Below are 17,961 nucleotides of genomic sequence, written 5' to 3' on the forward strand. Positions count from 1 at the left end.
TATAGAAAAAATGCATTGTTTCAGCCTTGTAAAAATAACTGCAATAGTTTCAGAGAAAACTGAGAAAACAAAATAGAGAAGAGTTCCTGAATTACACAGATCTGTCTATTTAGCAAAAACGAGCAGTCTTGAGAAGATGAACTCGTGTTTTTTGCCATAGTGAGCATGAACAAAACTGAATGCAGTAGCTCCTTTTACTCTGACATTCCTTACTTTTGAAGTACTTGACATTACAGATGTAAATCATGTCCACATTACTGGCAAAAAAGCCTAGCAAGGATCTATTAGAAAATACATGACTGCAATGTTTGCACTGATACAGGACAAACACTGGAGTAGCTAACCAGAACCACTGCTGCAAAGACCCAGGTAGGATTCATAGCATTGCAACAGTTTACTCCCATTCTCTCTTCCTGCCCAAGAAATGTCCCTCCACAAGTGAGCCACAACGCCTCTCACATTCATTACAGCCAAAAAATATCTTGCATATGCAAAATTCTCAAAGAAGAAAAGCACATGTGTAGTTTAATGTTTAAGTAAGAACCTAATCAAGCTATTATATTTATTTATTGATTTTGGCTGAACAGAGAAGGTAGCCAAAAATTGATTACTTTATTATTTCACCAATAATCTTTACAAAGTGAAAGACAGAGAACCACCTTTCATTTTCTGCTAAATACAAAACTGTGACAGCTGAGGAATGGACAGGGATTTAATATTCTTCGTCTCTCCTAACATAGGAATAAGAAGGCATCCAATACACCTGACAACACATTTATTCACGACCAGTCACTTCAAAACAAGGACTTGTCATTGCCATTCCTCTCTCAAAGCCACCAAACACATTCACCAGAGAGGAAGCCACCAAGGGCTGCCAAACTCACAGAAGTGACACAGCCCTAAAGTACACACTGATAGCAGCCACAAGAGTGCTCTGGGACCGGGACCTGTAAGCATCCAGTGCCGCCTTCAGCCTTTTGCAGACCTGCTCTGGGCTAAACTGTCCTTGCCTGATTTAGCCAGAAGAGCCTGTGTGATGACCAGCGGCTGTACCACCACAAAGATCAAGAAGTTTGTTGACAATAAGTCAGTTTCCATGCTTACATGGGTCTAGGTCTTCATGAGACAAATACCTAAAATCTTTGTAGCCTTTGCTACAGAGACTACAACTACTACTCTTGTAGTCGTTGCTACAAGAGACTATCTTAATGTCCATAGTAGTGATTGCAGTAAATAGATTTTGTCTATCCAGTGAATACTTAGAGCATTTCAGTACTGAACCATCCATCAGTTTCCACAAATTGACTAAAGCACAATACTTTGTTGTGGGAGAGCATTTTCATGAGCAATTGATGCAATGTTTATCGTGTCTTTCTAGAATTACCTGACATACACAGTCCACATATGACACGGCTGAAGCAGCTCTGCAGATAAAGTCTTTATGCTACTTTTATTTCAAGTGTAATGTACACACGGCCATTGCATGTGCTCTTCACAAAAAGATTCAGAATATTAAACATGTTCATTAAACACCGTCCAAATTTTAAAAACTCTGTTTACTTTAAAGAGACAGAAGATCAGCATTCCTCTCTGTTTAATAACATTGCTGGCCTAAATCATCACACACCATTCCTTTCTTTTACTGGTTCAGAGACAACAAATTCCATTGAAGTAATGAACAAAACTTTTGCAAAGTACCACATGCATACATAAGGAGAAGTAAAGTTAATTTGTCAGCCTAAGTCTAAAGATAAAAATTATTTCTTTCCCTAAGCTAAAAAGTTATTTGTTGTAAAAGCTTTTGTAACAGTTAATACAAATGAAAATCACATACTTTCTAATAAACATTTATGTTTCCAAACAGACACCATTGTATTGGTAAATTATTCAGCTTGAACAAAGAACCTACACTGATTAGATAGAAGCTGCAGTAGGAGGAAAAATCTAAACCTTGACGAAAAAAATTTTAAAAATATGAAGTGATATATCTTTTTGAGATATTTATGAACCTGAAACACCAACAAGAATGCATAATTGCCATCAAGATACAGAACCAGACTGCCATTAATAACTGGATGATGATGGAGAAAGGGCAGATTTAAGTTTGGGACCAGGAAGTGCCTTAAAACAAGTGTAATCAACACATGAAAAAAGGGCATAGTGTCACTTTGCTCCTGTAAATATTAAATGCAGTACAGAACTGACCATCTCCTCTCCTTCTCTTCACTGTGGCCTGAAGAGAATGCAACTTCCGTTTCTAATCACTGAGTTCAGCGATGAAGAAAAGCTAGAAATGAACCAAATAAAGAGTTCAACTTCTTTACACCCCTTTTCAAAACAGCAGTGATGACAGAAAGCTTAAGATATGGAGATACTTCAAACTAAAGAAAATGAATCTTTTTACCTTCAGCAAACTGGGTCTCAAAATGAAACTGTGAAAGATCAGCTGCCCTGCCTACCTTAAAATTCCTACTGATGTCAAGTTTTTTCCCTGAGTTTTCAAAGGCTATCTCCTCAGCGGATTAGACAAGTATACAGCTGGGAAACAGGCAGTAAGTGCTCTCAAAAGTGTAGCACAAACTGAAGCACAGAGCAAGCATCCATAGCTGGAATGCTGGAGTATGGCCTTCTGTTCACACCCATATATTTCAGCAATTGTGTACATTTCTGCTATGTTTTGTTTTCCTCTGCTTTCAATCGCATCTGGTAAAGAAAGCACAGGAGAGCAGGCGCCTAGCACCTGGCCCACAGGATGTTCACAAGCTGTACACTCTTCTTTTAATGAAAAGCCCGACAAACCCTACAACCTTCCCCTGCAAAGTCTTTCTAGACTCTTTCCAGGAAGATGTGGAGAGGACTCATGCAGACAGCAGTTTCCACACAAGAGTTACAATTTCTGGATCTCTGTCTGAACACTGTCTCATCAAAAAAACGACATTCAACCTACTCTCTTCATTTTTTAGTTCATCCTCCTCATATGTAACAAATTGCTGTATAAATTTTAACACCCAAATAGTACAATTTAACACTAGCAGACACAATTGTTTCTTCCCCGACAAGCTACGGAGGTGTTGTTTTCTTCAGTTAAAAGAAAGTTAAGATACTCTATAAAAAGACTTCAAGTTTTGATACAGTTTTTGCTCAGCGGGAAATTATGCGCGGGGCGGAAATGCTAAAAAGCAAAGCAAAACAGAACCCAAGCAAACACAGTCCCATTCCCAAACGAGACCCTTCTCTCCCCAGTCCCGGAGTAAGGTCTGGAGTAAGAGCAAGAGCACTCTCGTGCCTCGTGAAGCAGCAACTACTCCGATAAACAGGAAGAGCCAACACTACTCCTGGCTTTTAAAACACATTCAAAACACTTTACATGGAAAATAAGCAACTCTTCAATAACGTTTTTCCGCGAAAAGAAGAGCTACATTTTCCACCCAAGTGTTATGTAAATGAGCGAGCAGGAGGGAGCCGCGGGGTCTGTTAAGAGCCACTCAACCTATAGAGAAAAGAAGGAAAACGGGGGAGCGGGGTGGGGGATGTTTGAAACCCTCGGGGCTCACAGCACTGCGGCCGTGCGCTCCGCTCCAACCTTGCACAACTTTCCGCCGCGGCAGTTCCGCTCGGCTACCCGGGCGGGGACGGGACGGAGAGGTCCGAGCCCTCCGCCCGCCCGCCCGCCGCCTTTGTTCGCGGGGGCCGCCGCTCCCGGCACAAAGCGGGCGGCGGAACTCGCGGAGGAGACCTCGGCGCTGCCCGGGGGCCCTGGCGGAGCACCCCCTTCCCGCCCGGTCTCCGCGGCGGGCGGGAGCGGCGCGTGGACCGCGGGGCAGGAGACCGTGCGCGGCCGGCAACGTGAGCCGCATGGGAAACGGCGGCCGCCGGCGCCGCGCCCCCCGCCCCGGCCCCCGGCCCCCGCCCGCTCCGCCGGCAGCCCCGGGGCACCCAGCCCCTTCCCGAGGCGGATCCTCCCGCTCGCACTCACTTTTCGGGACGGGCTCCGCTGGGCTCTCCCTCCGCTCGCGGCGCGCGCGCCTTCCCGCCGGCGGGGCGATGAGGGCGGCGAGGCGGAGCCCCCCTCCCCCGGCGGGAGGGGGTCCGCTGCCCCCCCCGCCCCGGGGCTGCCGCCGGGGGCTGGGTGACTTCAAAGGGGCAGGCGGGTCCAGCCCCCCCCCGCCCCGGGCGGGCTGCGGACTGGTGGCCCTCGAAGAATCCCCCCGGCTGCGGCTGTCCCGGCGGCGGATCAGGTGCGCCGCCGCCTCCTCTCACATGGAGCCACCGCCTCGCCGCCCCTCGGCGCCCCCCGGGCCGGTCCCCGCACCGCCGCCGGCCGGGAGGCGAGTGGCTCGGGCCGCGGCCCCCGCCCCGCTCTCCCTCTCATGCACTGCGGGCGCCGCCGGGCCCCAGCTCCAGCGGCGGGGGGGCCGTCAGGGCCCCAGCTGGGCGGCGCGGCGGGGCAGCCGGGCGGCGGGGCTCGGCGCCGCGACCGCTCCGCTCTGCGGCATGTGGGGGGAGCGGCGGCGCGGGGCGCTGGGCGGCGAGGCAGGGCCGGGCCGGGGACGCCGGGCGCGGTGGGGGCAGCGGCGGCAGCAGCGCCCCGGGATCCGCTCGCTTCCTGCGGCGCCGGGAGGGGGCGGGGAGGGCGGGCGGGAGAGGGAGCGAGCGCGGCGGCGGCGCGGGCGGATGACAGCGGTAACCCGGCAACGGGGCCCGCCCCGCCCCGGTGCTGGCGCGGAGCGATGATGCCGAGGGCGGGCGAGGCGGAGCCGCGCAGGTCCCGCCGCGGCCGCGCGGTTCAGCCCGGGACAAGGGGGCGGCCCCGCGGCCGGCCCGCCCTTTCCCGCCATGGGAACGGCCGATGCCGGGGCGATCCCGGTGCGCGCCGCTCCGTGCTCGGCCGCCGCTCGGTTTGTCCGGGAGTCGGCGGTGGGAAGTGCTGGTCACCCTTGGTGCTTCCAGAAACTGGGGCTCACCTGTCCCTAGCAGCACTTTCCCAGTCGGGCTCCGGGTGCCGCGAACCCAGGAACGGGAATGATGGTTATCCCATCCCCGCTCTCCTAAGGTTAAACCGAGAGTTATTTACAAGAGCCTATAACAGAATCACAGAATCAATTCGACTAGAAAAAGACCTCTGAGTTCATGGAGTCCAACCTATGACGGAACACTGCCATGGTCAACTAGACCTAGCACTGAGTGCCACATCCAATCATTCCTTAAACACCTCCAGGGACCCCACCACCTCCCTGCACAGCCCTTTTCCAAACTGCCCTTTCTGTGAAGAAATTCCTCCTGGTGTCCAAACTAAACGTCCCCTGGTGCAGCTTAAGACTGTCCTCTTGTGTTGCTGGTTGTCTGGGAGAAGAGACAGACCTTCATCAGGCTACACTCTCCTTTCAGGCAGTTCTAGAGTGATATGGTCACCCCAAGCTTTCTTTTCTCCAAGCTAAACAACCCCAGCTCCCTCAGCCACTCGTCCCGGGACTTGTGCTCCAGTTTAGTGCAGAGTTGTGGCCATCACATGAGAGTTCTGCTAGGCCTCCTTTGGTTTGTGATGCTGATACACAGCACTATTCAACAGACAACAAGGTAAAAAATGAATACTTAATTGTCAGTCATTAAGCGTGTGGGATGGCTGAACGCAGCACTCAGCCTGGCCACTGAGAAGAGCTTAGGCCTCAGGAAAAAGGAAAAAAAAGAGGTATTTGACTGTTGCCATCATAAAGCATATACAACAAGAGCAAAATTAAGGTTACTTGTGTACCTTAGGTCTGGCATTTATCTTTCTTTTCAAAAGATCATGGTGGATCTTTGCCATGTCAGAGTATGCCCAGGCAGACGTCTGCTCTGCCCAGACCTCACACAAGCATTGGGACATGGGATGTCTGACTGCACTAAAAGCCTTCCAATTCCCCACTAGCTTTTTCCTGTCTGCTATTCAGTGGTTAATCTGTCTCTTATTCTCCATCATCTTCTACTTGGTGTTTCTTTACCCTTTCCTGTTAACTTGTTTACCTGATTTTTCTTTTCCCATGTATTAAAAACAGGTGTTTGAGCTTACCTGAGTCTCCAAACCTCCACCGTGTCCCCATTGGAACAATGCAGCAGAGAAGCACTCTCACTCTTGAGAGCTGCAGGCACATCCCTTCCTCACCAGCTGAACTTCCACACATCCATTCCTGCCTAGCTTATCTTATTGTAAGAAATTGGCAAGACAGAATTGCAGACAGAAGCCTCCTTCACTCCTTCACTACTCAGGCCTGCTGCCCCACAGAACATCACTCACCTTTTCCACAGAATGACAAAGCAGCCCCGCAATAAGTATGTAGGTAAATATATAATCGGGCAATTGAGCTTTTTATTCCTGGAGCAGGCAGGAATTAAATCTGCATGAATAATATTTTCATTTTGGCAAGGTTTGTTCCCCACAAGTTTCAGAAACATGTGCATTTTTTGCCCCTTACAAAGGAAATAGCAGTGCTAAAACTTTTGTATCTGCAGTATGGATCTGTGCTCCTTGAGCTAAGAGAACACAGGTTTCTCTCTCAGACCCTATCCATATCAAGGGGTTACTGGTTCCTGTTTCTTGGATCTATTGCTTATTCCACTGGCTTTCTACTAATTGTGGTGTTCTCTCTCTACCGGTTGGATAATAAATTCACACATGGGTCAGACATAGCTGGGACACTAATACTGAGTACACATTACTTGGGAGTGAAGGAAAAAGTTGGCTATCTAATCAGTGTAGATCACTGACAATGGCAGATGCATCACTCAAGAAACAGAAAATCACTACTCTGCCAGCACTGATGATGGTGTTCAGACTGGCTGAGGATTTAATGAAAATGTTACGATTATTTTATTAGTCACAGATTAAACTGGTTCAGCATGTAGTCTTTAATGGAAATGTGGTCATGACTGACTATACTTCAAACAGCAGGGATAAAAATAGGAATTGTGCTACAGATCAATGCATTGGCAGAACTAATCACACTGTCATATGCCAGACTTGAATGCCACCACACAGACAGTTTCAATAAAACTGATTTTAAAAATAACACACAGAACAATTTTAAGTGGATCTGTATTGTTTCCAACATACAATCCAGTGAGAATGCAAAAACCTTGCCAGAGGTTATTACTGTGCATGAAATCATGACGGAGGAAGAGAAACACTGGGGCTTTTAAGCACTCTGCCTAGAGGCTGAAGGGATACTTGCTGTCTGTCTGCATGGATTTTCTTCCTGTGGTGTTTTTAATCTTGATGGACTACCACCCATACCAGAGGTTGGTATTAAACTTAATGGCAAGACTGCAATCTATCAACAGCCTTGGTAACTGAAAAGATTCCATGCTAAAAGGCGTAGAAAATTAGATGATGATTTGAAAATGAGCATTAGCCAGGAGAGAGAGGGCACATGCATGAGTAACAAATCAGCTATAGAATTGTTATTACAGAGGAAAGCTGACCCTGTATAATACCACGTCGTCTTTAAAATGCCATAAATAATAAGGTGAAATAACCAAATGAAAGGAGCACATTCAAATACTAAACCACCATTTAAAAAAATCTGCCTAATTTGCCCATGTTTCTGGTTTTATCAGGCACCTATGACAAATTTTGTAAGCTGGTTTTATCAGGTATCTATGATAAATTTTATAAGCTGTTTGCAGATAAAGGGAAGAATAAAGGATTTCTTTGTGTGGGAAAACACGGACCCAAATTATGGTAATGCTGTAGGAGATCTTCTGTACAAGGTTTAGTCCATTTTGACTGATCCAATTTAAATTTAAATCCTTATTTTTTAGAAATTGTTTACAGGTAGACATATCCTAATGACTGGCAGTGCTGTGCATCCCACTGCCTGCAGGAATGAGAATGGAAACTGAGCTCTGTCTTGGGCAGATGCTTCAGCCTCTGTAACCTGCCCATATCTGAGGCTGCATGTGTCAGGGTTTGGGATGGGAGATGCAGGCATCCCATGTAATAGGATCATCAGCGGTGCACACATGTGCAGGTCCTGGACTGGGGAGGGTTTCTGAGGCAGAGTGGGTGCCTGAGAAACAGACCCTTTAGCAGGACTCCTCTGAGGAGGGAGTTGCACCAGACACATAGTCCTGGCTTGCAGCACAGTGCTTATCCATATTTTGGTTTCTCCCTGCCAAGCACAGAGCAGAGGAGTGGGGAAGCTGTGCTGTAGTGCTGCTGGTGTAGGAGGAGGCAGGCAATGGAGCAGGGGACACCGGATCAGCAGCTCTCGTAATCACAGCTTGTTCTGCTGGGTGAGAAAAAAATCTCAGGAGCAGACAAAAGGTAGCAAAAGGGGCAAGATAAGCAAACCACAAGGGAGTAGAGCCACACTTTTTGTTGTTAGTGAAATACAGATTGATTCATCTGGCTCAAACTTCACCCTTTGAGCTGCAGTGCTTAGGCTACACATGGGCTGTCAAAACCTTACTTAAAACTAAATCTACCAATTCAGACTCCTACTGCCGCTTCCTAAATGGTATGAAACATCCTTTCTCTCTGCTTCATGTAAGGATATGACAGACTTGAGGTAAAGAAACAGAGAGCTCCTCTTTTTGATAGGCAATCTTCTGCTCAAAGACACGGTTAGTTCTACCTTTAATTCCCTACAAATGAAGCTGCTGTCCTGGCTGACCTTGGGAAGGTCATTTTAAACAGCCTGCATGATGAAACTGAGACCATCTCCTTCCCAGCAGACAGACATTTGATTTGTCTCTCTTTTCTTGCTGTTCTTTTCAAGAATGGTTTAGAGTCACTGCTAAGACATAATTCACATTTCTCCCATGGCATTACTGAGTACTGTAAAGTTGTGTGTAAGCACATTGCACCAGACTTAGACAATAAAATCGTGGTTGTAGACAGAACCTATTGCATTCAAACAAAATAGAGAGGATACAATAGAAGTAATAACAAGAATTAAAATCATTTTTCATCTTAGGATGTAGGGAATAGGTCATCATGGACCTACTGAGCTCAAGTGGAGTTATAATGCAAATATTCCCTTCAATAAAATGAACAGATAAAGAAAAAAAGAGCTATACAAGATCTCATTTTCAAGAGGTGTAAAGGTCTAATACTTCCCAGTTGCAGATAAAAAGCCTGGAAAAGAGACAAAATTTCCAAGATAGATAAGGTAAATTTTCATGGATGCAGCCAAAGAACTGGACCCTATTTCCCAAGCCTCATCCCCACTTGGGAGACAAAGGGAGTAAATTTACTGTAACAAACATTGATGAAAGTTTAGTCAGACATAACTACAGCAGTCCTGGATCTAACTGCAAGTAAAGATAAAGGACAATGCTGTGACAGCATCAGCTCAGAGAGCTGATAGCACTGATGATCTCATCAACAGGAAATTTCAATCTCAAACCCTAAGTCTTTTGCTATGACATTTACATAAAAGTTTCATAGCAATAATGCCATATCAGACAGGATTTGTGAATTCTTACCCCAACTCAGGAAAATGGCCTTATTTTTGATACTTACAGGGATGATACAATGTAAGACCTTTGGGCTTTTTCTTCCCTTATTTTATTGTGCCATTTCTACTCATTCTGTTATAGGTAATGTAATGGTTTTAGTAGAAGTAACATATAAAAGAAGAGAAACAGTACAATCAGTGAGAAGATTGGCAAAAGACCATCTATACAAATATACTAGTTTCAATGACAGAGTTAATTATCTTTGTATGGCTGGCTGTAGCTTAAAGCAAATATAACTAGAGTTAAAACAGCTCTGGCCTAAGTGTATCACATACTGATAGATTAATTTGCTTTTAATGCAAGAGTGCTGCTGATTTTTTTTTTTTTTTTGCACTGAATACAAAATTTTACTTTTAAAGGACATGGCTTTAAGCAAAATCATGGGGTTTGGTGAAGTGTTTGGAACTGAACCCCAGTTTGATCTGACCTGTGCAACACTGCAGGCTCAGGTCTCCAATCTTAGAAATCTTACAGGCAGGTATTTCAGTCCATTGCTAACACCCATGATAACACACTCAAGTGAACCAATTTCTGAATGTTCTCCAAATCCATACCAAAACACAAAGTTTTTCAGGTCCACCAAGGCTGTGATTACACCAGGACTAAGCCAGCACAAGAACTAGAATTAATTGTACCCTGGTGAAATCAGGGCAGACATAGCAAGGGTAGTGCAGATCAGTGTATTGGCAAAACTATATTGGGCAGCTTGCCTGAAAGCTTGCTGCTCACAAGCTTTGTCAGTCTCTTGCTGCTATTGGACTTGAAATTCATTGTAATAAAAAGAGAGCTCAGATACCTAAGAGCAGCTAATTGTCTCATAAAGGCAACACAGGGAAAAAATTCACACAGGAAAGCATGTAGCCTGTGCCTCTGGCAAGTACTAGTTTACAAAACATCAGCCTATTTATAGTATTTGTCTAAGTGTGTGCTTGAAGTTGAAAGTGTTAGCAACTTTCTTCTATAATCTATATTTAGCCATAGTAGCCTGACTGTCATGGTAAGCAAAGAAGGTTTGGTGGGAGCAAATCCTAATAAGGTATTCCCCGGTATTGAAAATAACTGAGTCACAGCTGCAATATTTAAACTATTTATAATTCCATTAAACAACAGTACATAGAAAACCGCTGTGGAAACCTGGTGGTAACATCACTATTTTCTGCTATGGATTGGTCTTGGTGCTGAATATTCCCACACCATCATCATAGCAGAGCACTTTTTTTTTTCCCAGAAGTTTCATTAAATTCCTGTTCATTTCTTCAGAGGTAGTTCTAGAGAATTTAAGAATTATTTCTTGACATAAATCTGAATACCTATATTTCACATTTATTTCAAATATTATTTAGCACTGTCCTGCTCTGTAGTATAATTTTTTGTTCAGCCATCTTCCTTTGACCATCAACAACTCCCCCCTCCCCACCAATGGCTGGAGTTTATAAAACAATTATTCAGGAAAACAGTTTCTGCAAAAAGGTTTGCACAAATATAAAAAAGACAGTCTTAGGGATGAAAAGACATTGGACTCATGTGTTCAGCTAAATCGGAGAATACTTACTAACTGTAACAGGTGACACAAAATTCTCATCAATTAAAGTTTTGGGAGCCATTTGTACTTTTGATTGTAATTATGTGTCTGTAAGATTGGACCCTGATGTTTTAGCCCGCTGCCACCTGGTCCCCCAAACTAATAACATCAGTGTAATGGCGTTAAAGGGACTATCCCAAAGTCTACCTGAGACAGACAGCTCTCAATTTATCTGAATTAGGTGTTAGTACTGCCCTGGAGTGGCAACAGTATCTCATCAAATTCTAGGCTTTGAGTCTTTTCTGATATTACATTTCACAACCAAAAATACTGGCAAATTTATATAGGTCTAGAACTTTATTTGCAGTACTTTTCATGCTTTCCAGATAGTAACTTGTTTCCTGTGTTGTTTTCTTTTCCTTGTGAGTTCATTCTTGTTTCTCTCATATCCAAGCAAATCAAACTCTCCCGTGACTGCAGAAAATACAGTCAGTTTCTGTAGTGATGTTGCTTCTGAACAAACTGACTTTGACTACTTATATTTCAGTAATGATATTTTAATTGCACATATACATACAGAAAGGGAGGAAAAGTGTAAGAGCAACTTTCAAAGTATTTGGCTAGTATTACTAGAAAAATCACGGTATAGCTGTTACACCAAATGGTGCAATAGAATCTGAAAATGATACAAATTTGGCAGGTCATATGAAGAAGGAATAATCTTCCTCCCTTCATGGTGTATTCCAAAATAATAGTTTTGGTTAGCCAGTCCTGCTGCTACCCTTTTTTATTTGGCTTCAGCTGGGGCCCTAAGGTAAATAGAAAGACAGAAAGGTTTAACATTTTATACTAGCTCAGTGCTCTTTGGGATATTTTTTCAACAAATGTGCAACAATTTAACAGAAAGTGATTCGATTTTGTGATGAAGAGTGGCTTCCGAATGGCGGGGTTAAAGGCCAGTGCTGCACTCTCTGGCTTCCTCTTTTACCAGAAAAATGCTTTTTCTCATCAGGTAAAACCATATCACATTAAATCAAACAGCAACCAAATGCATCAGGAAATAGAAACATTAAGCATGTAGAGAATGCTAAACTTTGAAAGTATCTGCATCCAAGAGCCCAACTTCACAGAGAGAATTCCCAAACTTTCTTTTTGAAGGCACAACCAACAGACATTACCTAAGGAACCAAGCAGACTGCTGGGGTTTGTTCTCCACAGCATAGCTTTGCTGTGGGCAGGCGACACAAAATTTTCCAGAAGAGAGTAGTTTAGGGAGCTCAATAGGCTCCTGGTTCAAGGGAGAGGAAAAAAATGATACCATGAATTTGTGTTGAATACTGTATTTTTCCCCTGAAAAAGGAAAGCCTGAAGAGAGAAGGTGTTACAGCCCTGACAATTGCTGTGATGATTGATCCCTTCAGATTATTATGTTCCATCTATCTCACATATACAAGTTAGCATTGCAGTATAAAGCCTCCTTCCAAAATGGAAAAACTAGACATCTCCAAATATCAGTGGGAAAGAGAGTTTTGAAATACAAATGAACAAACAAAAGAGAGAGAGAAAAGACAAAAACCACACTTTTGATTCCCTAGTGCTTTGCAAGAGTTATTCTGAAGGTCATCAGCACTTTCAGAGGTGATGATTCTGTGAGGGCTATATTATGCAATGCAACATGCTTTAAAAATTTTAATTAAAGAAACCAGACTGAAAGCAATTTCTTATAAGAAGTAAAAAGTAGCCTCAGGTGCCTGAGAAGGAAAGCCGAAGGCAAATCCAGGATGTTCAGAGGCAGTCCAAGTAAGTCTCCAAAAATGTAAAGGATTCTTATATAGTTGGACACTCTTACTGACCCTGTTATTATAAATGCCAATTTTTTTTATTTTTGAAATGTGTTTATGGGAATCAAACTATTAGTCTGAGTACCCTTAAATGTGGATCTCATTAGCAAGGTGTTACCACAGCCCTCTTGACTAGTAGCAGGTATTCCTTTGGGTAATATTAACAGCTGCAATCAGAGACTGTTAACTATTACCCAGATTAAATAGCTTGTCATTCAGATTTATGTAATCCGAGGAGAGGAAATAAGGATGAATTCCCTTCTAGCATTCACAGGTCAAATATTTATTGTTGCTTGGCAAGTGTAATGGGCTTGAACCACGTCATAAGCTTGAACAAAGGGAAGATAACATAATATCTCTTCTGTAGCTCTGCTTGGTTCAGGTTCTTCACTGTTTCTATTAAGGAAAGCAATGAACCTACACATGTTATTTTGCAGAATTGCCCTTTAGCAGAAGCACTACTAGAAAACAACAAAATTCCTCAGCCAGAACATCTTCTCAATTGTCATTTTCACTGATGCTCAGAAGGCTACTGCCGTACAATAAAACTTCTAAATCAGCAAAGAACTTCAAGCCCCTTGTTATTTGTAGGAAAAAAAGGCCTGGAGTTATAATACTCAATCAGTTGCATGACTATTAATAGTGCTGAGTGCCTTAATCTAGACAGTTCTCAAACTTTGCAAGTGCTATTTGGCATTGTGCTCATCAGGCCTGCTGGGAGCATGCCTCAGTGACACAGAACTGAAAACACTTGCTACAGCTCAAGAAAAGCTCCTGCTGGTTTCTGACACTGCTTACAGTGCCTCTGTGCACACTTTAGCAGTAGAATTTGCAGGGGAGAGGAGAAGGAGAAAATACAAGGCTGTGGAGAAAAAGCAGCACACTAAGGCTCAGCAGACAGCATCACTGCTTTCCTGTCGGAGCCCAGGCTGCATCAGGAGCTTTTCCTTCAGCCTTTCATTTGGTGTGTTAATGATGCTGTACACAAAGCATGATGATCCCTGCTGCTAGGCAGGCGTGGCTTTCTGGATTCCTGTTAATGCTGATACTAGTAAAAAACCCATCATTTCACTCTCTGATCAGCTAGGCTAGCCAATCTGGAAAGGCAGAATTAGTTTCAGGGGTTTGGCTTTCCACTCAAAGATAGAGGAATAGCAAAAAATGCTTTGAAATCTCAGACTCTGTTAGAGACCTCTTTATAAAAAGTCCTGTCTATATTAGTTTTGCCCCCTGACTTGGCAGCAGAAACACAGGCTGGGCTTTCCCCCATGCAATTGCAGAGGACAGAGCACTGAGTGTCATGCTGCAGTTTTGGAGTGTGCCAACCCTGGGGGCCCCTCTCACCTCCTGCTGCACAGCCCTGTCCCCACCCTCACTACAATAGCAGCTTTTTGTACAGCCTCAATAAAATCCAGATCAGAAATAACCCTTTCTTAGGAGGTTTATTTTGGAGCCCAGTCAGCTAACTGCTCCTTTTTCTTCTCTGCTGTGGTGATGCTGAGGGCTGGTGCACTGAGCCCACCTGAAAAAAGTGACCAAGGAAGCAGGAATTTGCCAAACCCAGCCCATAGCTGAACCTAGCCTGGGGCAGGTTGTGTTTAATTCCCAAAGGCTTCATTTGATTCTTTAAATGCTTGTTAAAGCAAAGATAACACAGAGTTTCCTGAGATGTTGGCAGAATTCACATTGACCTTACTGGAGCTAGGACTTTACCCATTTAAATAAAAAGACAATCCCATATGTCATGCAGTGTCATCATCAACTTACCCATCCCACGGCTGCCACAAAGCCTTCCAAGCTGGATATATCCTGATCTTCTAGTGCAGAAGCTGCAAGACCATACATTTCTTAATGTTTACTTTCCCACAAGAAGGAAAATGTGAAACTCCTATTGGTCACTTGGATTTTCAGCACTTGATATTCGGGGCTGAGTCTCTGTCTAAAGCAGGGGAAAGCTTGTGCCCTGAAATTCAAATCTGTTCCATGTCCTTTGGATCTGAGATTTAGTTTCATCTCTGCTTTTCTTTCAGTGTTCATATTCCCTACACTGTTTTTGGTTATACCTCCAGGAAAGTCACTGAATATCTTCTGATAAATGCTGAATTACATACTTAAATCTGTGTTTGTGGTTATTTCAGAGATCTGTAGCTGTAGTTCCTAAAAGCTCAACTGCATCAACAGAATTGAAGGTGCAGCTCTGATCCCTGAAGGTATTTACCAAGTCAGAGGGAGAGATTTATAACTTTGACTTCAATGGTGCTACGCTGATTTACGTCAGCCAAGGAGCCTCTGTGTGCTCTTTAGAGTTATCTGCTTGACAACTTGTCCATCTTCTCATGTGACTCAGCTGTTTTCTGTTCTTGGGCTCTAATCTTCTGCACATTAGTGGGTGTCATGGTAACTAAGGAGCAAGCACACATATCAGGCTAGCAAAAAAACCCCAGAACTGCTGAAGGTTAAAAAGTAAGTGGAAGAAATATTTCAGTTATGTAAAAAAAGAAAATAAACCTCCCTCCATCCCCAAACATGAAAGACTCTTCAAACTGAATTTTGTGTGTTTTTCTGGTAAAGTAACCCAGTGGCAATAAATGAATAGCACAGCTGGAACATCTAACATGAATGTGATGGTTCAGCTAGGCATGTTGGCAAGCAGTAGGCTATGGGTTCAAATTTGGGCAGTTCTTTTGCCCACATAGGAAGGAGGCTGAAGACAGCGAACTCTGGAAATGTTTAGGTTCTGTTTTGACAGGTGTCTGTGGCCAGAGAAGTAGAGATGAAACTTGTCTTTGCACAGCTAGGAGGTGGATAAAATCTTTTTACAGTACTTTTTCCCAACAGGAATGTAGAAAATGCAGGGAGAACCTGCTGTAGTGTGAGAAGGAGCTCTAGGGTGGGATGTGCTACAGTATGACCCACCAGAGGGCTGAGGTGGAGGTTGATGATGGGTGCCTCAGCAAAGAGGCTCATTGTGAGCTTTAGTGCAGTGTGATATGTGCTGAGGGATCACAAGTCCCAAAAACACTCATTCCAAAAAAAGCCCTGGCTCGCAGTTAAGTACTCTTAATTTACTGACTTCTAGATAGTCTAAAGATGAGTGGAAGTCAAGGAATGAGACTGGCCTATAACTCCCAGATCTTTCATTTTCACCTCTGGCCATACCCATGTCTTTGAAAAACAGTTTTTCCAAGTGCAGAGAAGACCCTGCACAGGAGGCATCTTCATAACTGCAGGATCTTAGGGATGTTACAAACTCTTCGAACCATACCTCAGCAAACAAATGTCTCTACTTTAGCCAGCAGCTGATGGTAGTTCATAGTTCCTAGATCATGAAGGGAAAGTGAGGTTACTTCAGAAGAAGTCTTAGAATAACAAATACATCCCGATCGTAGGTTACTTATTCTTTTTAATTTAAAATGTTTCTTATTTCTGCTTTGCATTTGTCTAGCTCCAGCTCTCATCCGTTAAATATTTCAATATTGACTATAGATTCAGCATATAATGCTCTATGGTGACAATCTCCTAGTGTTGAGACACATAAAATGCTACAATTTCAACTGTAATGTGTCACATGACAAGGGAATATCTAAAAAATAGAATTTTTTTAATATATAAACATTCTTACTAAGGCACATTTGTATTTGGAGAATTGCAGGCTTTGTTTAAGGCATCTGTCTGGAAATATCTTTTAATGGCATCCAATCAAGGCACTCTAGAGCTCTAGGCACACTCAATGCTGAAAGAACATTTACAGGGGTGAGGAGACTGAAGAGCTTCTTGCAGGTGCTGTAATCAGAAGCCCTTTTCTCTCTCTGTGTTAGTCACTTTCAGACTGAACAATTTGAAATCACTGTGTTGTTCTGGGTTTTTTTCACAATAAAATTAGCAAGTGTTCTGCTTACTTTCTATCAGTCACTAGAAACTACATGCCTATATATAAAGGAAGCTATCATAATGTGTAGATGTCATCTAATTTTGGTGCCTTTTTATGGAATAAGAATTTATTGAGACAGCAGTTGAATTCTTTGGCTCTTGCTTTTCCCCTCCCTCTTCTTCTGGGCTGTTACACCAGGGTATTTCTTGCACGCTGCCTCTTGGATGTGAACTCAGCCAGCCCTGTCTTCCCACCTATCCCCATCCCAGCATTTCCCTTGGGTTAGCTGCCAACTGCTTTCTACAGTACAGGTGGACACCTTTGCCTCTATTTAAAGCACATTGGTTTCGGTGTGATCTTGGGATTGAAAATGTGTAGATTTAACTGGAAAAGAGTGGCAGCCCTGTTGGCTTTATCTTAAAACTAATAATGAATACAAGGCCTAACTGTGCTTGTGCAATCTGCAAATAAAGATCTTCTCCCTCATCTGCTTATAGATATCCTGTGGCTCTGCCTTTCAAATGCTGCTGGTGCTGCAAATTTGAAATGTTCTCTGTGCCACTCTTAGCTGCTCTGCTCAGGCTGAATGCTGTCAGTAACTCCCAGCACTGACAGATCAGGTGCTGAAGCTGTTGGGCTGGGGGAGAGGAGGTGTGCAGCCCTACTCTGGAAGCTGTGTGCCCAGGAGGGAAGGGATGCAGCTGGAAAATCACTACACTGCACCCAGGGAGGTGACCCTGCCTTGGGGAAGGGGATGTTATAATGCCTCAGTTGCCTTTGTCTCAGAAAAAATGACAAATTGTATTCGCAACTGGGTAGTGATTTCAGTGTCCTTTGTATGGGTAGAGTGACAGAGCTTTAAGACATATTTCTGCTTCTTCCCAGTTCAAATCTAGGAGGAGTAAAACCCAGCCCCAGTATAACCTGGCACAGACTCCATCCTGCTCTGAATTATCCCCTGCTGCCAGAAGAGACAGCCAAAGCTCCCTGCTGCAGCCCTGTACCACTCCCTATGGATAATCTGGTTGCAGAGTGAGGTGAAAGGGGAAGAAAAACAGAGCAGCAGATTATGCCAGGAGAGAAGCTTTGTTATATTTATAAGGCAGCTGGGTTAGGAGCCAGGGAGTGAGATGCTCATGTAGTAATGGAATAAATTCTATAAACGTAGTTTAGAATGGATGGGAGGATGCAAGCAATTAATTTGTTTTATTATTTCTAATTTCAGCTTT

General features: G+C 43.9%; 1 protein-coding gene across 2 annotated transcripts in view; it reads right to left on the bottom strand.

Moving 5' to 3' along the window:
- Window positions 1-4,248, bottom strand: part of FBXW7 (F-box and WD repeat domain containing 7) — a 177,246-nt gene extending 172,998 nt beyond the window's left edge. Inside the window, exon 1 of one of the 2 annotated variants that reach the window (XM_066548185.1) lies at window positions 3,977-4,085. The gene's annotated coding sequence lies outside the window, so the exon portion shown is untranslated. Of the gene's footprint in view, window positions 1-3,976 lie in introns of both variants that reach the window. The other variant, XM_066548186.1, reaches the window with a different exon arrangement.
- Window positions 4,249-17,961: the final 13,713 nt, after the last annotated feature.

This window comes from Molothrus aeneus, chromosome 4 (genome assembly GCF_037042795.1).
Source record: "Molothrus aeneus isolate 106 chromosome 4, BPBGC_Maene_1.0, whole genome shotgun sequence".
Classification (NCBI taxonomy): Eukaryota; Metazoa; Chordata; class Aves; order Passeriformes; family Icteridae; genus Molothrus; species Molothrus aeneus.